At 33.2% G+C, this 22,211-nt stretch overlaps 2 protein-coding genes across 2 annotated transcripts in view; one reads left to right on the top strand and one right to left on the bottom strand.

Moving 5' to 3' along the window:
• Positions 1-22,211, bottom strand: part of LOC108970484 — a 70,551-nt gene that overhangs the window by 7,387 nt on the left and 40,953 nt on the right. The window lies entirely within an intron of this gene.
• The window catches only part of LOC108970483, a 55,186-nt gene continuing 35,730 nt past the window's right edge, over positions 2,756-22,211 (top strand). Inside the window, exon 1 of the mRNA XM_018935909.1 lies at positions 2,756-3,181. The gene's annotated coding sequence lies outside the window, so the exon portion shown is untranslated. The remainder of the gene's footprint in view (positions 3,182-22,211) is intronic.

Raw genomic sequence — 22,211 nt, 5'->3', positions numbered from 1 at the left:
ACAACATGACCTAGCCAGCGTAGCCGCAGTCTTTTAATTCGCTGAACTATGTCAATGTCGTCGTATATCTCGTACAGCTCATCGTTCCATCGAATGCGATATTCGCCGTGGCCGACGCGCAAAGGAAAATAAATCTTTCGCAGAACTTTTCTCTCGAAAACTCGCAACGTCGACTGATCCGTTGTTGATATAGTCCAAGCCTCTGCCAAGCAGGACGGGTATTATGAGTGACTTATAGAGTTTGGTTTTTGTTTGTCGAGAGAGGACTTTGCTTCTCATCTCGTCATCTTTATGCTTCTACATTTACTTCGCTTAGTCTTATGTGTTACAAAAAACCGTTAAGAGAACAAGTATTAAATCGTGTAAAATGGTTGCTTTGGTCGACTAATGTACATACATATATTCATAAAAATTCTCTGGTGAGGCGAAAGTGATAACAGCATTTAAATAAACATTCAAATAATTGCACAATGTTATAAATATATATTTATGTAACATTTTATATCAGTTTTATGCGTTGACTCAACTTGCGGTGTATTATTTTTACATTTAAAATATCGCACTTGAACTTTGCTCGCCCTCATGTATTGTAGTTTTTTCGTTCATTTAAATTTTTAATCAGGCAATCCCACATGTTATTGACTCATATGCCGAACATAACGACTTTACAAGCAAGATGTAAAAACGCAACGCATGCGCAAACGCACGCTTGTATGAATTTATATACTTACTACTAAATTGAGAATTGTTTTTTTTTCGGTATTCGGTGTCTACACCAATAAAAAAGAAGATATAGAGAATTGACTCATCAAGTAAGTAAAAGTTTTGGATAATTAAAATATATATTTACATATGTATGTATGAATATGCATAAATATGCTTTCAAAAGCTTAAAATATAATATATAAGTTCAATTCCTTTATTTTAAAGAAAAAAAGTTTTTGACTAGGTTAATTTGCTTATCAGTTAGAAACATGTGGTTTAAAAATATTTATTGGGGAATTTCGTGCTGATTAAAGTATAAATAAATATTAGGGTCATCCAAAATTTTAAAATCTTTTAGGTGTCCCTATTTCTATTTTATTTTTATTATACCCTGAACAAGGTATATTGAGTTATATTGAGGTCATGAAATTTCTAAAGAATAATTTATTAGCTTGCCACAATAAAATATATATTTAAATGAACACCGTGACGAGCTGAGTCGAATACACACGCGAACTATTCCTTCAGTGTTCGTTAGAGCAGAGGTGAGCGTTGAAACTCGGTAACTGCGACAGATACGTTTAATATGATCATGCAGGTTCACCTAGATGTTTCTTTACTAAGAAGTTGTGTGTTTCGTCCTTGCTGAAGACCGGACGAATGAGAAAATCCAAAGTGAAAACGATACTCATTGTCTTTTTTGACATCAAAGGCATCGTCCACCATGGATTTGTTCCTCTTGGACAAACCGTCAACGCCAAGTTTTAGGGGGAAGTTCTTCTCCCCAGCTGCCCCACAGCCCAGATGTGGTTCCCCGGAGCAGGAAATGCCGATGAAAGGCAAGAATTTTAAGACTACAGAGGGGATCCAAGCAGCATGCACCTAGGCTCTCAAAGCTATTCTGGAGAACGCCTCTCGTGATGCCTTCAATGCTTGGAAACCGCGCTGGCAGTGCTGCATCGACGCAGAGGAGCCTATTTTGAAAGTTTTTAAAGAATTGTAACGATTGGTTTACATTTTTTTTTTTTAATCAGCTCTGTCCTATTATTTACCGGTTAACCCTGCTTTCTTAAAGATGAGCTTTGGATTTTTACTGAACTCTAAAGCAAACTCGTTTATAAGAAGTGTAGTGGCAGTCAAGTGTTATAACAAGTACAGTGTAGTAAAAAGAGAGTAAATGTATAAATCTATTTTTTGAAAATGAGAAGTGGAGCTTAAGGGGCTATACTGGATTGATAAAATACCCGTGATGATAGACTAAATCAAATTGTATTCTACAAAAGTGGTCGTTATGTAAACGCATAGTTTTTGCAAGTCAACAAACATGGAGAGGGATTTGCTCCTACAAAGTTCTGCACGAAATTCGGCATATATTATTGTGTTGACTATGGGGCATTCTCCGAAGAAATTGTTCAAATAGAGTCACTATAGCATATAGCTGCCATAGAAACTGAACTATTTATTGGAATAAAGGGCTTGTAATGCATATTTTTTTATTAGTGAGTTGTGATTTGTGCTTCGGTGCAACCGAAGTTAATGTTTATTCTTTGTTTTAATTTTTTCCACATTTTTGCAAGGCAACAATGATCAATAAAATATCAGTTAATATTATAATATTGCCTTGTTTAACCAAAATCTTAGGACATAATTAATCGATTTGACTTTATAATGGAAACTAATTAAATCTATGCTAATTTTTGCTTTTCATCGCGTATGTTCGTTTTCTTCCTCAATTTAAATAACCGTTATTTGTGGCATTTAACCCATCAATAGAGATTGAATAGAACCAACATATTTTGTGCCAAATTGTTAACGCTGGAAACAAATAACGAGTATAAGCGTGGCAACCCGTTAACTACCTAAAACCCACCGATCTACCCAAACAGGTTGTGGTGCTCATTGATGGCCAGACGCCGTGCAAATAAATGAGAGAACCCAGATATTCAACAAAAAAGCCACTTTGCCTGTTGTGCCAAGCATAAAAATGTGAGAAAGAATTCGCGTGTCATGATCCAAACGGTGAGCGCTGCGAGCAGTGCGAAAAGGCAAGACGAAGCGTTAACAACGCTACACGAAAACGCGCAAAAGAAATACCAAAAATCTTAACGAATAAATATATAGAATTGTGTATGGGTGTGCGTGTGCGTGTGTGTGCAAAGAGCGCTGTAAATTTCAGCACGAAAAAAGGTCAAGTGTTAAAAAAGAAATCCGTTAGTTATTACTCGGCGCACTGTGCAAAAGTGTATACTGCATGAGCTCGCCGTTGCAGCTTGTCGGCGTGCTGAAAGCAAAGTGAAATAGCGCAACGCATGAAACCTAATAAATACAAAAATTATAAAATTTCTTTGTGTGATTTTGCGCGAGTTGAAAGTACAAAATACTCGTATCAGCGTAATTTATAGCGCCTTTCCGAGAACTACTTGAAATACAGCATCCGACTTTCATTGGTGCTGCATCAAAAACGGCGACGGCAAAGGTGGGTACAGAGACGAGTAGAACACGAGTTTTTTTCATCATTCCTCAAACAACGATCGTGCAGAAAAGTATCTTTTATCTGCAATATCTGCCTCGGCGTACATATGTAAGCCGTTGTGGGTGTGTTTGTACGGCAGTATATACATATTTATTGTTGTCTTGCGTCGAACAAAAGTCAAATATTTATTTATGCTCAGACGCTGAGTGACACATGCGAGCGTGAGCACTGCTGATTTTACAGCTCATGCGCTGCTCGCCTAAACTGAGCATGAATCTGGTGGTCTGAACATTAACACACGCCTCACCAGAAATGGGAGAGTATAATAACTCTGAATTATTTTAGAAGAGCGTTATGCGAGAGATTGGCTTCACTGTGTAACAAAATTTTATTACACTGCTTTACGAAAAATCGACGGAAAAATATTACATAGAAAGTAGTTATGAAAGAATTTTGGGCAGAAAAAAAAAACCTTGGTAAAATTCAAACTTTGCAATTTTTCTTTATAGAGGCTTTGAGTTTTAGTATTTTTGAATATCTTTTCCTTTATTTGATACGAATTTTGTTGTGATTACTATAAGTTTGATTGCAGAAGAATCGAAATATTCAATGAGTTTTAAAGGATATAACTCATGTTTGAAGGCGTTACTTTTACAAATAATTTTTTCATGAAAATTTTTCCATTTTTTTCCCCCTTAAAATAAATTTTTAGACGAATTTGAAGTAAGCAAGTTTTTGTTTTTATTTAAAAGCTTTTTGTCGGTAAATTCTATGAATTCTATTTACATTATACCATTCCAAGAAATATTCAACCATGCCAAATGTATCTGACACCTCCAGCGATATTTGGCAGATTCTAGCTTTCATTGGCACAGGAGATCGTAAAAACTGATCAGCATTTTAATGAATTCAATCTGTTTCGAATCAATGAATTCGCTGCAAACAATTATGACAACTGCAATGCATGCTTGCAATCGGTCATCACTGAAAAAGTTGAATGTTGCCGCTCATTGCTTTCATCTGTGGCGCGTAAATGCTCGTACAATGATCTTGCCTTATATTTATCTGTGTTTTACTGCAAAACAAAACGAGGTTGCCGATAAATCTACGTGCGTATATAATGATAATTGCTATCTAGTTGTATACAAATGTCGGCATACATCAGCACTTTTAAGTGCATATGCTGCAGCCACTTGTCGATCGATGGCCTGTGCAGTCAAGTATTATTTTGGAACGAGGTCATAGAAGAGGTGTTCTTTAGAAAGAGAAAAAAATTGTATATGTACATTAATGAATATATATATTTTATATTTGTGGTTTCATATATTTATGTATTTGAATTTTTCCAATGCCGACAAAAATTTAATTACAAGCATAAGCATAAAAAATTTTCAAAAATTATCGAAAATATTTTTTTCTGTTTTGAATAATTATAGAAAATAATAACAAAATGCCAAATATATAATTATTCACCAAAATTTATCTTGTCGCCTTCAAAGTAATGCTTAAGGGAGTCTTCTTTGTCCTTCGAGTCACTGAAAATGGGTTCCACGGAGCGGCAATTTTAGTTAAGGAGCAAGCAAAAATCACACGGAGCCAAACCGGTGCTTTTTTTTCGCTTACATTTCGGTCACAATTGTGGCTTGATGCGATGGTACATTATGATCGTGTAAAATCCATGAATCCGGCCGTTTTCGACGGATATTCTCATCAAACACCGCAATACGGCCAAATAAGAATTTTTTATTGAACGTATGTCCCTCCGGAACAAATTCATAATGCACCAAACCACGAATATCGAAAAAAACAATGAACATCACCTCGATTTTTGAGTGGTCGTGGCGTGTTTTGTTTGATTTCGGCTCGTTTTTTCCCTCCATTTCGATGATTGTTGACTTGTTGTTACTGTCTCATCGACAGTAATGCAATGAATAGGATCAGAATTCGTACAATCAAAAATGTTCAAAGAGACCAGTTTACAGTGCAATTTTTGAAAAAAATTCTGCTTTGCCTGGACGCGTCGAGCTAAACGCGTTTCTTAGCTAAAATATAAACCAAATCATTCGAACAGAATCGCGAGAGATGTCGAGCTCTCGTGTTCTAACATTGGCATGACGACCTCCAAGCACCATATCCTTCACTTTTTTAATATTTCCATCAGTTGAAAAGGTCGAAGCTTGTCCAGAATATGGTAGGTATTTTTACTTGTTATTAAAAAAAAAATGTAGGGAGTTAATAATTCGGATCAAGCTGCTTGATTGTGAATATTTTTGGATGAAATAAGCACTTAAAGCTTACAGAATTAAGCACTTACGCTGTAATGTGAACATATCATTAGTTCTTTGCCTTGTGGTGGCGTTGTATACAAAGTAAGTGAGCTGATTCTATATAAATTTTTATGCATATATGTACATATATATGGCATATATAATTTTAGTGTTTTATTGATATCGAAATTCGCATTGCCAGCAGAATGAATTCTTTGTTCGCTTTAAGTTCGCAACAAATTCTGCTTCCATTCAATAAGGCAGCAAACCAAATTTGTTTTACTGACTAAAAATTGGTGTACATATACATATATGTATGTATGTATGTACGCAAACGATATCGCGCCTTTTATTCTACTCATTCTTTTATAGTCTTGCAATTTTGGCCATTGACACTCTGTTTCACATAAAATATGTATACACTTGGGCGCATAAATCTGCGTACAACGCTAATAAAATCGTAAAAATAACTTTAAATACAAATTTATCAGGAAATACGAAACGTATCCAGAAGTTTTTGAATTTATTTTATAAAATTTTGGAATGGTGTTATTGTTAAAGATGAGAGCAAGTTTTGCATCTTCGGAATACAAGGGAAGAAACAATACGGAGGCAAAAGTGAAAGGCGTATAAAAAAGCAAATATGGTATCAAGTGTGAAACATGGTGGAAGCGATGTTATTTTTTGGGACTGTATCGTAGCCAACGATGTTGGAAACCTCAAATTTGTTCACTCCATAAGGGACCAGAGATTATATAAGCAAATTTTGTAAGATAAAGGTACTCAGCAACTCGGTTGGAACAGAGTTTTGGATCCAAGATAACTATCCTAAATATACTGAACAAAATGTGAAGATCTGGCTTTTGTGTAATGTAAAAAACTAGTTGCGAACGATTCCTCAATCTCCGAGTCTAAACTCCATTGAGCTTGAGCATTTCTGGAAGTTGATTGAAAATTGATTCTGGAGTGATTGAAAAGTTCAACGTTCTTTGATTTTTGGCGTATTTGTTTTATAACGAGTTAAGCCAATAAACCGCAGACATGAGCTTGTAGATGCAACTCTATGGTTTATATGAAATTGAAAGCTATCTTAGAAAATTGTACGTAGATTCTTAGTTTTAGAGCACTTCATTACCGTTGTTCGTTGTTATGAATTATTTATATATTACTATATTTCTTGTTTTGGGACTATAAGCTAAATGCCAAAAATTAGTTTCTATCTTTTCTATCCTTTACATATACTTAATCATGTATAGGTTGCTATAAATTTCAATACATATGCAAGTTTCTCCCCAATTGGCACATTTCACAATTTTGGCTTAAATTTCCTACTGGGTATGCCTAGCATATGCTAAATAAGTAAATATCGTGTTAATTGTGACAGATTTATTGCATTAATTAATAATTGCAATTTATTTAGGAGCTTGTGGCTTCGCATATATAACTAAATATGTGTATAGTTATATATATTATATGTATAATAATGTAAAGTTGTATATATATGTATATATATCTATATATATGTAGTAGTAATTATATTCTCTGCAGAACATGGTATTAGTAAAGTAATAAAATTCGGCATATAAAGTAATAAATTTAAATTATACTTAACTTATGATTGTCATTAGCTGAAATGCCCAAAAATAAATCTGTATTTAAATAAATTGAGCATTTGATTGGCTCGCTAAAAAATGCCATAAATATGTTTTCTGTTTGTAAAAAAGTATTTTGTTACGGCATTTGAAAATGTTGTGTTAATTTCGTTGCTCAAGTCGAAAGCTTAAAAAATTCGTTTTTATTATATGAACTACCGTCGTTTATAGCTGCCCAAAAATGTTTAATGTGAATTTGTTTATCACTACCCTTCTATACAATTGCGTTAAGATAAGCAAGAAATTTCAGTGTTTTTGTTTTTATTGAAAATCGCTGCAATTCAAGGTCAATATTTGAGGAAGACATAACACATGATTTTCATTTGTTTTGTGTTTTTAATAAATTACTTGCTTGATTACTAAAACGGCCATGCGGGAAAAATGTATATATAAATATGTTTAAAATGAAGGTGTTGGATTCGTGAATTTCAAAGGGCTTACGAATAGAAACATATTCTTCTCCATAAAGCGAATGTAGATTGCTAATAACCTAAAATGTGAAAAACATATGCTTTTAATTCCAAAAGACTTGATTTTTAACATAATCAGACCAACTAAAGCATCGGGATTATTAGAATATATAATGACAAGAAATTCAAGCTTTTTCTGGATAAGGCACATACCAATTTTTTTTTTTAAAGATTGAAATCGATAATTTCAACGTATATCGAAAACAGCTTCGAAAATCAAAAATTTGTTTTCGAATCTCAAAAATATACCAATTATTATTGATTATTTATTGTATTATATTTTTCAACACCTTTAAGATATTGTCCTAAATTTTAGAGTTGAGTCGAGTACTAGTTCCGGAGATACAGCCTTGAGAACTTGTGCGCTCGAGGCTAACTAAGCTAAGAGCGCCGTTTTTAAACCTTCCCTTCCCCTTCGTAGTTTCATAGATTTGGTAAGAAATCGAATACTCTACAGAATGGTCTCTTACGATTTTTTCGTAAACCTAACCACTTAAATGGTATTAACTGGTGAATTTTGTTTGTCTTAAGAAACCATTTTTATCGAGCAGGAAATTTATAAAATTATATAAAATAAATTTTTGAAATATGAGAAACTTAGTCTGAAGATCAATTACTTTTATTTCCTAATTTGACATTAATTCTTTATTCTAATAAATGTTTTTAAGCAAAGTATTTTACGTACAAGTACAAATAAGAATACCTGAACAATTTGACATTCAGCCTGACAGCTTACAACTCTTTTAACAATCTGCAACAACAGGGTGCCATCACATTTAGTTAATAAAAACGTTGAAGTTTAAATTTGCAAGGCACAATAAATAAATCTCAGTCAAGCCACCCTGAAAATCCATTGTCACCTGCTCTTTCAATTTCTCAGCGTGTATTTGTACAGGTATTTCTTACTTGTACCCACATGAAAAGCATATATGAAAAAGGTACAATTTAATTGAGCTAATGAGCACTTACACCTTCCATACATTGTTGCAACTCATTGCGTGCTTACTTTTACAAACAAACAATTAACTGAGAACGCAAAACGGTTGAAAAATTAAACATATACTATATGTACAGGAAGTATGTTTGCATGTATGGAATGAAGGAAATAACAAAAATATACATGCATGAAGTTACACTTATTTATTATATAATGAAATTAAAGTGGAAGAGCTGCTTAACTCAGCACAACTTAGAACAATAAGAATTTGCCGGTGAGAAAATATTGCAATTATATCACACCAATGTGGCATTAGGGTGATCACACATAACGAATAATTTTGAAACTTATTAAACTTTAAATCATATAAAATTAAAATATTTACGTACTTGTTAAGGTTTCAAAGGGACTAAATAAAATCCTTCGAGCATTCATACAGTATAGCATTATTCAATGCTAAAAATGGGCGAAATTGGACTGTAACCAAGCCCACTTTCCACCTTCTACATACCACTTATTTAAATTTCATTTGATTCTTTCACTTTCCGGTAGAAAAATCAAAAAAGAAATTAATGCAAGGTGACAAAATTTTGCACGAATAATCCCTTCAGAATATTCTCTTATTGCTCAAATCCAACAGAATCTGTTCAAACCCCTAGATACCGAACATTTGAACCGCAGTAAATATAATTGACTTAACGCAAATATCGGTCAATGTGTGAGATATGCAATTAAAATTCAAGGATACTTTTTTCCTGACAATAGAGTGTTTGTGTGTCAAAAATGAGCTGAATCGTGCATATACTTCTCTTAGCTCCCATATACGTAATATAAAGATGTTCCCCCATATAATGAACATAAAACTTCCGAGTGAACTTACGCTATACTTGTATGAGAGATGATGGTACCATAATGAAACTCAAGGAATAGGTTTCCTTGGGTAAAAACAATTTTTTTCATATATTAATTCAATATAGTATTAGAATTTTTTATTGTTGCAAACATACCCTATTAACAAAGAAATTCTCAAATTTTGGGATAAAAAATTTAAACTCGGCCATTGCAACACTATTTTCGTTGACCCCTCGGAAAAAAAGATGAGCGCTGGCAGGACAACTCCTTACATGATAATCTAAAGTAAAAAAATGCGTGTTTTAGTTGAAACTTTAACTTAGAATAGGATGAAGGAAAAAACTGAAAATTTGCTTTTTGACAGACCTTTTTACAAATCAAATACAATTTCAATGAGAATTTCGTGACATTTATACAATTTATTATAATAAATAAATAAATATTTACGATTTTGGTTGACCACTTTTGCAATTTTTCCGCTAGAAACATTATTCCATCAGTGTAAATCGAAATTTCGAAATTACCAGAACAGAAACTAATGAAACGTTATTGTGCTACATGAACTGACGCATCATATTCTCCGTTAACTTGACCAATTCCATTGCTTGTTTTGATACAAAAATTTCAAAATATAGCGAATTTCTTAATTATTTTCACTCATTTTTGAACAGCTGTAACTTTTTTCGACTTCCTCGAATTTAATATTTTTTTTAGCTATATGAAGCTTAAAATCTCACCTTTCCAACACTATATGATATGACACAAAGAGATTGGTAGCACTGGAGGAAATAAGAAAAGACTTTTTCGACTACTCAATATAAACGTGACTATGGGAAATTTTTTAAGGAAATGTAGAAACACATTCCACTAAACAGCTGGTACTACCAAGCTGATACTACCAAGTATATAGATGAAATAAGGAAAATTCATTCTTCCTCTTCCCGACCTCGCAATGCTGGTAACTTATTTTTTCTTTTCTTACTATCATTTTATCCTTCCTTTCCAATTGGGGGTCATCATACTATTTTTCTTTTGCTTCCCAAGGTTATCTGCAATAAATTTTCATTGTTGGCCACTTCATCTTTTACTGAATTTCGAATAGATATTTTTGCTTTTTTAATTAAAATAAAGTAATACAGTTTTCATTGTGTATACATATATCCTTGTACTTTCACAAATGTAACATTAATGCTTCGGATAAATAAAATTTTTCCAAAATAATTTATATCCATAAAAATCACATTCAATTTCCATTCTCCACTTTTTCAATTTTCAAAATTAAACCATTTACCTTCATTATTTTTGGAAAGAAATACACTCAAGTATTTCGAGTACATTGTTTGAATTTCAAAGTTGTATCGAATTTCGGCAAGTTTTCGTTGTTTCTCAATCTTGATGCTGATATTATTTCAAGCCCCGCCGACGCTTACAAGCACTGAACTGCTCCTTCATGGCTTTCAAACTTGTATTTTGGGAACTAATTTTTTTGCAGCCGTTATTATATTGTTTAAAATTCGTTGGATTTAATTTACTATATTATATTTTTATTGTATTAACCAAGAACTTAATAGCTGAATTTTTTGAGTTGTTTGGGTGCCAAAATCTGACGTAGTCTAATTAACATCTTAAATTTTTTGCGGCTTCTAAAATACATATGTACCATATGGATACATATATATAAAAGAAAATAAAATATAAAAGCAAAGAAGGGAATTTGGTGAAGCCGGTAAAACAAGTAAAACATATTGCTTTGAACTGAAGAGTAATTATTTTTGACAGAGAAGTTGAATTAATTAAAAAATGGTATTTACATAAATGTTTTTGAAGCTGAAGATGGGTTTTTTGGAAACTAATTTCTTAATAATATACTTTTCGTGTTGAGAATATAATATATTACTTTCATTGAATTGTAAAGTTTAAGTTTAAGAGAGACAAAAACGGAGAGTGAGAAATTTTCCCAACAAAATTGAATCATCGGCGTAATCTCCAAATGAATTTGGAAAATTAGCGAACCGCTGAAAATTTATGCTAAAAACTGCTACATACATACATATATAAATGTACATAAGTATATGATAAACATGTACAAGCAGACTGGCCATTGCCAAAACCCACTCGACCTTGTGACTATGTCGGAACGCCAATGCTGAGGTGATGTATAAACAAATCATCGGGGAGTGCGAAGTGCAGAGCAATGCTTTTTGCTGTTGTTCTTGCTTTAATAATAGTTTTCGAAAATGCGAAGCAAACATCAGTGAGCGAAGCACCCAACCGAGACGAATGAAATCTGTGTGTTTTTGATTTTTGTTCTTTTTTTTTTTGTTAATTTTCGGCTTTGAGAGTGAATCCCAAGCAAGCTACACTAAACTTTCCGGCTTTTTTGATATCTTGTTTGTTTTTGTTTTTAGTGCTTGCTCTTGTTTTTTATGTCTTCTTTTTGAGCTGCTGTGTAGCACGGATAGACAACACATGAAACTACTCAAACGCTTGCAATGTATGTGTGTGGGGTCAGGGGAGTTCGCGCAGCACGCACACACATATACACATACACACAGAAGCATATTTTGGCCACTTGCATTTTCTGCTTGTTGTTTTCAAGTAATTTTTCTCTAAAGAATTTACTTGCATGCAGCTATACTTTTATGCTTGTACGTGGCTGACGTGTTGGTGCTTTGGACCGACATGTGGCAACGCTATTGGACCAATGGCTTTTTCATTTCGCATAGTTGCTTTGTTTTTTTTTTTTTTTTTTTTTTTTTTTTTTTTTTTTTTTTTTTTTTTTTTTTTTTTTTTTTTTTTGTGGCAACAGCAATTGCATTTTAACGCCAACGTCACGCAGTTTGAAGTTGCTATCAATTGTTAGTCAATATGTCTATATATGTGGTACAAAAATGAAATTTGTTTTTGACGAAGCCAAGACGCTTACATACATAGATATACATATTGCTCCATTTAAAATACTACGCACAACCGAGCATGCAAAATCTCAATCAAGAAGTGGCAGCTGTTTTTTAAATACTTTTTTTGCAATCATCGCATGAAAATTTTGCTTTTGAAAAAAATTTTTTTGCCGTATATTATGACACAAAAGTATCCGGAAATTGTACTATTATTGTATATATATTTCCATCAATATGTATTTTTTCGATTTCATATGTAATACATTTATGCAACGATTCTTCCAGTCCTTGAAACACTATCCATAAGCAGTTTTTGGGATGGCATTTCGCTACTTCACCAAATTTTGGTTTATTTCTTCGATAGTATTCTAAAAAAAAACACAAAAATCATTCGAACTGATTCGCGTGAGATGTTGAGCTCTCTAGGCATCCCTCTTACACTTGCCTGCCAATTTCTATTTTTAAATATTTGCATCTGTTGAAGAGTTCGAAGGTCGTCCAGAACGAGGCGTGTTTTCAACGATCTCTCAGCCGTCTGTGAAAACTTTGTATCACTTGTTGGCTTGTTTTTTTGAAAAAAACTGGTTTACCGTGAGCCTTTTCCAACATTCGCAACAACTGATGCCTTCAAAATATTTGTAAATTATGAACAAATATAATACAGTATATTCCTATGTGAAGTGTTTGGAGTGACCGAAACACCGCATCTCAAAGAAATAATCTATTGCCCTCTGAAACTACTGTTTTCTGAATTTCATCAAACTGTATAACTTATCAATTGAGAGAATTGCGTTATGGACCTACCATTTCATCGGGTTTAGCTTCCGACGACTATTTCCTCATTCCTAGACTCAATAAGTTTTCGCTGGTAGCAGATTTTGCTCTTATGAGAAGGTCAAAATGGAGGCTAATAGCTATTTTTAAGCTGTTGACACTTCGCACTGTGCAATTTTTACCGAAATGCTGGAGGACTGTTTCAAAAAATGATTAACTTCGAGGAAATTTTTTGAAAAAATAAAGGGTTCTTCAATAAATATATATAATATATGTAATAAATATTACAAAAGTAGACCGATAGGAACAGCATACGACGCCATATTTTTCCCTCCCTTTTGACATTTCTCTTCTGTAAGGTTTGCCACTTCATCTTGGAAAGATATGCGATCCAACAAGGAGTCAAAATTATTGAAGTTTGTTAACGAAGTTCAGAGTCAGTGGCTTCAATTTTAAGAACATCATTCCTAAAAAAAAAAAAACATTTTTTCATCGTTGGGTTAAAAACTTTTCCACAGATGTTGTCCATATATGCAATTAATTCATTAATTTACGAAATACTTGTTTGCCATTTAGTAATTATCGCCATTTACAGAATTTATTTTTGCACTTTTGTTTGCTTTGACGATAAACGCCCCTAGGCGTCTACGGTCATTTAAAGTACGTCAGTGGGTTTGTTGCGGTTACTGCTGATTATGCCGGCATGCGACTATTGGCGCACACACGTTCATACATACTTACATATCAGTTACACAATTAGTCACATGTAGTTAGATATATTAACATTTACTGCTTACATACATATGGCATATATTATTGTAGCATTTATAGTTTCTATTGATCGAAGGTATGTTAATTATAAACTCAAACAAGTTGGTATATACCAGAGTGTACAAAGCTAAGAATGTGAGTATCATATTTTTATTTTTCGTATTAACGTATTTTTTGTATTAACATATGAAAGGTAAATTGATATAAGCGTGCCACAAAATGCTCGGTTCTAATTCTTGAAGAAGTGTTAATAGACGCATTTTTTACATTTTGGTGGTGAAGAAATATAATAATTTATTTCTCTCACTTAAAATTTTCTGTTTACTTTCATTTCAAATAAAATGGCGAATTTGACCATCCTAGTGGGGGAAATCTAAATTAACTTTGAAATAAAGGTTTTTCACATCTCAGTTATAATGGATCTACGGAAATTTTCAAGCTCAAAACAGTTAACAAGATTTAAGCGCTTCCTAATTTCAGAATATACTAAGTCTATTCAGTCAAGCATACTTTAAAAATTCTGTTATTCGGATAACGCTACCCACGCTGTAGTTAAGTCAAATCACGTTGAGAGAGAGGTTTTAACAATAATACCCTAAGACAGAAAAAAGTGTTAACTTGGTCTGCATCGAAGCTATGTTACCCTATAGTTTGTACAATAAAAACGTTCCCACACAAGAACTAGATTTTGATCTTTCAGTTCGTATGGCAGCTATAAGCATTATTGATCCGATATCGGCAGTTTCGACAAATGAAAAGCTTCTTGGAGAGAAACGGAGCTCAGATCGATATCTCAAAATCTGGAAGACTAGTTCGCATGTATACAGACAGACTGACGGACCAAGACTATGTAAACTAAATTTTTCTCAATTAATAGCAATAGTTTAATAGCGGTCTTCGACTCGTTTCTAACGAATCGAATAACCTACCCCAGATGTCTAAACGAACGAAGAGCACTTGTGGTGCAATCTTGTGGTAACGTGTCTCCTGACGCAACTGCAATAGTGTTATGATTTTTTCTTAGTGGATAAACTTTTCATTCGCGTTAAGTGGTTACATGGGCTTACGGGTATCAAAAAATCGATTTTTTTTATTGACATATTAAATTCTACAACATCTCTAGAATATTGTTCTGAATTTTCAAGTTGATCCGAGTAATATCTTCAGTGATAAAGCTTTGAGAACTTGTGCGCTCGAGGCTGGCTAGGCTAAGTGGGTTATCTTTAAGCTCCTTTTTCTCGAAACTGTGTTTTTGAAGTCGGTTTGCAAGATTTCTCGAGAACCAATCAGCCGATCTTCATGAAACTTTACACAGGTCTTTGAAATACAATTCGATTACAACTATTTGAAAAACAAAAATAAAAACAAAAATGTCACGAGATTTTCACATTCATTTTTTTGTAAAAATGTCTGTCAAAAATCCAATCTTTAGTTCTTTAGTTTCGTCCAAGTCATAAAGGCAGGTTTTCACTTTAGTGATCCTGTCAGGAATTATCCTACGAGCGCATCTTTTTTCCAAAGTGTCTCTGGAAATGAGGTCGCAATGGCCGAGTTTTAAATATTTTTTTTTTCCAAATTTCAGAATTTCCTTGCTAATCTAGGTGTATAATTGTAAAAATAAAAAGTTCCCATAAAATATTTAATTTTTTTGATGAAAGAACAAAATTGTTTTTACACAGGGAAACCCTTGTAACTCCTTAAGGGGCCTTTAATAGCAAAAAAAAATTTCAAACCAAAAACAATACTGACCATTATTGAATTTTATATGGCAATATGTATACATACATGTATGTGTGTATGTATATATGTTGATGTATTACAAAAAACAAAAAACCTCTTTTCTCACTTAATTTTATGAGCGCACGTAAAATTTCGCTGCATCTTCTCACAGATAAGCCACGAAGTATAAATATTTATTTTATTACTTTCACTACCGTGCTATTTTTATGTGTTCTTATCGCCCCGCTAATAATATCTTACACGCTCGCTGCTTTACGCAAGCACTTTCCCGAAAGTAAATACTCTTTGTTCGCGGTTCAAGATTTCACTAAGGTTGACAAATAATTTATGTAGCTATGAGCAAAATCTATTTGTCAAACTGTCAGTTATTTATTTTTGGCGAACTGCCCGTTTGGGCTGAAGTTTAAGCTAAAAATATTGTATTAAAAGCGCTTTGTACTCGGAAAATTTGTCATTATTTTTTTAACGTTGAAATTTAGCGCCAATAAAATGTGTAATAATTTGACGAACTTAATCAATTTTTAATGCTCGTGTATGCGTTTGTATATATGTATATTTTATGTAATGTCTCATTGTGTCAGCAACTTTGACACTTGTCATTCGTCAAAATCTCACCGTTTGTCAGCTGCAGTGTGCAGTTATTTATTAAGTATTATTCTGCATACGGGATGTTCGTTTATTTGTATGTGTGCTTGGAACTCAATATCAATGGATTGCATTCATCGTTTGCTAAATTATTGCAACTGACGGATTTTTATTTATTTTTATATTATTATAAAGCCTTAGGTTAATTATGTGAGCAATGCAAGTCTACTCGCCCCCATTGTCTGTGTCGAGCCTTTATCTGCAAATATATTAGCGAATCAGCTGAAATCCGCATTAATTTGCTTCGGTCAATGGGAAAACCGAAAAGTTGCAAGCCGCTGCGAATGTGGAAGCGCGGCAGCCTTTCATCGCGTTCTTTCTTGTAAGCTATGCAATAGTTGTTGTGAAATAGTCTATGTAATAAAACCATATGGCTGATTAAAAGTTGTACTCATAGAAGTTATTTTTAAATCGTGTACTATATATACATGCCTAATGTATATGTGGCAAGTATGTCTACTTATTTACAATTGGTCTCGTGGTTTCCGCCCCCGGAAATATTAATTGCTCATTTATTAGGCTATTGCTATTTTTTTATTTTTATTTTAATGTCCATAATTGTTCCCATAAAGCTAGCAATTAATTAAAGTTTGAATGTAATGCGGCTTCGTAACTAATTAGTTTTACAGCAAAAACTATAATCCAAGCAGGCATGAAAAAAAGTATTTCATGTGGGTGATAGAGTGGTCCGAATTAACTACAATTTAGATAAAATATTAATATATAATAAAAAAATTCTAATCAAATTTCAACTTTTTTATTATATTTGTAATAACAAATAAATAAACAAATATGCACCATTTTGGACGAAAGCTTTTTGCAATTTTCCCGCTAGAGACACTGTTCCATCAGTGTAAAACTTTTAGCAGTGTAAATCGAAAATTCGAAATTTTCCGAACGGAAGTGAGCGAACCATTATTGTGCTACACGAATTGATACAGCATCGTCTCCGCAAGCTTCACAAATTTCATTGGTGGCTTGTGTGGCATTCTATCTAGTTTAAACAAAAATTCCAAAATATAGCGAATTTTTATTTTTGAACAACTGTTTTTTGCAGCTTCTCCGAATTTAAGTTTTTTTTTTTTTTTGGTTAACTGAAGCTTAAAATCTCATCATTGCACCACAATATGGTACGACACAATGTGCTTGGTAGCACAGGACACAAACTGGTATGACTGCAACATCTTTTGACAAAATACGAAAAGACTTTTTCGACTACCCAATATTTCAAAATCTACGACTTCATGACATCTGAATACTACTTGAAGTAACTTTGTAACTACTTTTTAAATATTTCAAGACTTCAAAATTAGTGAACTACTAAGGGAATGTGCTGTCAAGCTTTCATTGTAATTGTAAACGTAGCCCTCAACTTCATTAGTTCATGACGTCATTAGCTAACATATTTTTCTGTCAAACAAACTCCACAATAAGTAACGAAACATAATTTCCGTGAACTCTATTACTCTCATTCTACAGTTTTCTATTTCATAATATATTCTGGCATCACTATCGTTAACACGCGAGCAGTCACGACCGTTACAACAACGTGTAGCAATACACTGGAATATAGCTGAAACCCCTACTACCTTTTTATAGAGTACTCCAATAGCATGCCACCGCAGCACATTGTCCAACAATGAGTGCACGTTTTTTGTACAACTTTCGTTTAAAAATACAAACCCAGTGTTTAATACAAAATATTAATGAATAAGTATGCGTGTATAAGCAAACACGTGGAGCTGTAAATTTTAAGGCAGCGAGTTACTTGAATAACTTGTTGAATGAATAACTTCATTGTCTAAAAATGATTACAGTTTTTACAGTAACATAAGAGATAAAAAATCATGCGTCAACAAAGGGGTGTAATGCTATTTGAGATGAGATTATTTAGAGCAAATGCAGCTGACAGTCATTCATTAAAATGGGTTCGAATGCGATACACTAGTCATGACGAGGTGCATTACATTACAGCTTCACATAAAAATTTTCTGGGAAGTGTTTAAAAAGTGCAATTCCAGCGCAACTGTGACGCATGAGTTCATCGATCAATCAGCTTTTCTGTGCTTGGGAAGATCTTCAATTGATTAATATATTAGTAATTGGTTTTTAAAAGTTGAGTGATGATTTCAACATACTGACATATACATACATATACTCGTATGCTATGTTTTGTTTGATGTTTTTATTCACGTAAAAAAACTGCAAGAGATTAGTTTTGCTGTATTATTTCTTTATCGTCATGCACTTGCATATTTAATTCTCATTAATTAGCTTCATAATTCTTAAACAATTGACTACTTTCGTTTTATAGGAAGGAGCAGAGGAACGGTAAATAAAAAAAGAGGAAAAAAGAGTTAATACTTCCTATATTTATTTGCAGAAAGGCTATAATAAAATCTTCAGCTGGTTTACAGCCACATGTATAAAAAGATGTCGAGAGAGATTTTAGGATAAATATATTTTGAATTAAACTTTCTTAACTTCAGAAATAATAACAGATATCAGAAAGCGACAACATAATTAATCCAAATGACATCAGAAAGACCTCATATTTAAGTCTAAATACCTCACCTTATTAAAGAAAAATTGTAATTATTATTATTGTCTCAAAAATTTTCATTTTGGGCCAATAAAAAGGTGTAGCTCTCCTCAGAAATAATCATTCATTGAAATAACCATTATCCATTAACATAGTAATGTCCTCAATTCACTCTCGGGTTACTTCTCAGGACAAATAATTCAATTTCGGCAAAGAAAAATCGGAAATTAGTCAAATAAGATCATCAGCGATTATCTCTTATTAGAGTCTCTTTTGCGATTTCTATTGAATTTCCTTCTTGCCAACTATGTAGATCGTTTTGTCCGAGCTTCGCGTTCATGCATTTCGTACCCGTGTGTAAAACCGATAGTGCGAGACTCTACTAGATCTCCCTACCCAATACGATAATTTTTATACTCCCGCAACAAAGTTGCTAAAGAGAGTATTATAGTTTTGTTCACATAACGGTTGTTTGTAAGTCCTAAAACTGAAAGAAAGTGATCAGGGTGACGAGTAGAGTTGAAGTCCGGATGTGTGTCTGTTCGTCCGTCTGTCCGTGCAAGCTGTAACTTGAGTAAAAATTGAGATATCATGATGAAACTTGGTACACGTATTTCGTGGTTAAGAAGGTTAAGTTCGAAGATGGGCAAAATCGGCCCACTGCCACGCCCACAAAATGGCGGAAACCGAAAACTTATAAAATGTCATAACTAAGCCATAATAAAGATATTAAACTGAAATTTGGCACAAGGGAGGGGCATATTTGGACGCAATTTATTTGGAAAGTGGGCGTGGCCCCGCCCCCTACTTAGTTTTTTGTCCATATCTCGGAAACTACTATAGCTATGTCAACCAAACTCTAAATTTCAGTTGTTTCATTCAGGCATTTCCATATACAGTTCAAAAACGGAAGAAATCCGATAATAACCACGCCCACCTCCCATACAAAGGTTATGTTGAAAAACACTAAAAGTGCGTTAACCGACTAACAAAAACGTCAGAAACACTAAATTTTATGGAAGAAATGGCGAAAGGAAGCTGCAAGCAGGCTTTTTTTAAAAATTGAAAATAGTCGTGGCGTCGCCCACTTATGGACCAAAAACCATATCTCAGGAAGTACACAATCGATGTCAATAAAATTCAGTATGTAATATTTTCTTAACACCCTGATGACATGTACGAAATATGGGTGAAATCGGTTCACAACCACGCCTTCTTCCAATATAACGCTATTTTGAATTCCATCAGATGCCTTCTCTGTATAATATATACATTAGGAACCAATGATAATAGCGGAATAAAACTTTACACAAATACGGTATTTGATGCGAGAGTATAAAATGTTCGGTGACACCCGAACTTAGCTCTTCCTTACTTGTTATATACAATTTCCTTCTTACTACCTTACTAATGGTTCTCAGGAGTCAAACTTTTTGCGATCTCAAGCAAAATGTATTTTATTTTTTCCAATTTTTAAATGAATTTTCGATCAATTCTTTTAAAAGAAATATTGTATAAGCTAAGTACATCTTTTTCCCTTCCTTCCTTTCGAGTGCATGACTCCTCCCTTCTTTTCATTCTGCTCTAATCACGCTATCATATGTTACTATATGTCAATATAAAAACTAATACAAAGTATTTAGTGATTTCAATTATAGATAATTTTTTTGCCATTTATAGCGTCCAATGCTATCAATTTCAAGTTTTTTAGATTAAGTGTTCTATTTCTAAACATTTTCTATATGTATAAACAAACAATATCTGCAGTAATGCTTATCACTACGATTCAATCAATCTGTTCAGAGCACACTCATCCAACAGGCACTCAATCAATTTGCGCGCGCCCCATGGAGGCCCGTCGCTGAGGCTCAGAAACAACCTTTTTATGCATATTTACACGCATACTTATTTTCGTATTTATAGCGCATAGTGGGGTGCAGTAGAGTTCTTTAAGTGAGCGTGAAATTCCAAGTCCATCAAATTGATTTGTTAAGCTTAAAGTGTTAATTGTGTCTTTTAATGTTTTATTGATATTTATTGAAACAATTTTGAAGCAATTCAGCCGCATTTAGGTGGCAACAATAAATTGCAATTATTTGCAAATTCAAAGGCAGTTTTAGATGTGTAATAAAACCAATTGACTTTTTATTGTTTTTTTACATTAATTCTTTTAAATCGCCGTATAAACAATTTAGGTTTTTCGGAGAAACCCACAAGCGTTAGCGACTCTACTTCGCATTTTGGTTTGGCTTTGCAATTGTCTTAAGATTACACTAGTCTACAGGTAATATGCAACTGATGGTGGTGTTTTTATATTGAAATAGGTGTACTAATAATTATTATTTTCTTTCATAAATTGCTAGTAATGGTGCTGCGATGTTGAAAGAGTGACTCAAGCCTGCAAATTATGCTTATTCTTATTGTTTCATAATTACTCTGTCTCTTGGATTTTCCCATTCAGCAAGCGGCACGTTTTTCGTGATTTGTGAATGGGGACTGCTGTGCAACAGAGCGCGCCAAATAAGCAATTTTCCAATAATGTCACAGATTAATATTTATCAATTTAAATAAGCATGATGCTTTCAACATGTGTTTCAGTCTGCCACTTGATGACGAATATGTGTCACCCACTTGTGGGTGGTTTAAGGAATTGCACTTTAATGGCAATATTTATGAATATTTTATTTCGCAAAGCAATTTTTCCCATCACGTTTCTATGTGTAATCAACGCCTTTATGTGCTTAAACAGAAAATAGGTGCGTTTGACTTCGCTAACTCATAAGCATATTTTTATTTGCATGACAACTATTGATGATCTCACTCAAGCCAGGGTTAAACAGAGTTCATTGCGGTATGGTTCTCGATTTCCTTTTTTAGAGCTGAGCTTCAGCTCGCATTGTCTAGATTTCTATCACTTTTTGCAGCAATACCGTGCGAAATATTCTCTTTAAAGGCGTGGCTTGTGAATTATCATCATAATTCCATCCCAAAAGTGGATGAGCATAGCTCCAATTGTTGCATGATGGACTAATTGGTTTAAAATGTATTAAAGGGACTCTTTTTCTCATGAACTTTATAACTCAATGAAACAAAAAAATCATTACAAACCGGACAACTTATAGTTTTGTAAGAATTTTCTGCTCTAAAGAAAAGGTATTTTATAAAGTATAGCTTTTAATTGGAAGTACTTTATTTTTTTCAGAGTACCAACAAACAACCAATCAACTTATAATAATAGCGATTTATTATATATTTTTTTTTTGTATATATTTTTTAATCATTTTCTACTTTCTCTTTGCAGGTAATATTATATATCTGTCTATTATAGTACTTCGAAAAATACGAAAAAATGTAAGATTTGTTCTATATATAATTATTTTAATACTAATATCTTTCGCGACGGAATGTAGGCAAGACTTTGAAAAATATTTGTTTATATCTTGAATCTTTTATATAACTTTGTTATTTTACAAAAAAGAAAAA

The sequence above is a fragment of the Bactrocera latifrons genome, unplaced genomic scaffold (assembly GCF_001853355.1).
Source record: "Bactrocera latifrons isolate USDA-ARS-PBARC rearing strain unplaced genomic scaffold, ASM185335v1 scaffold_3, whole genome shotgun sequence".
Lineage (NCBI taxonomy): Eukaryota > Metazoa > Arthropoda > Insecta > Diptera > Tephritidae > Bactrocera > Bactrocera latifrons.
The sequence above is the reverse complement of the archived record's forward strand: the minus strand, read 5'-3'. Positions and strand labels throughout refer to the sequence as shown.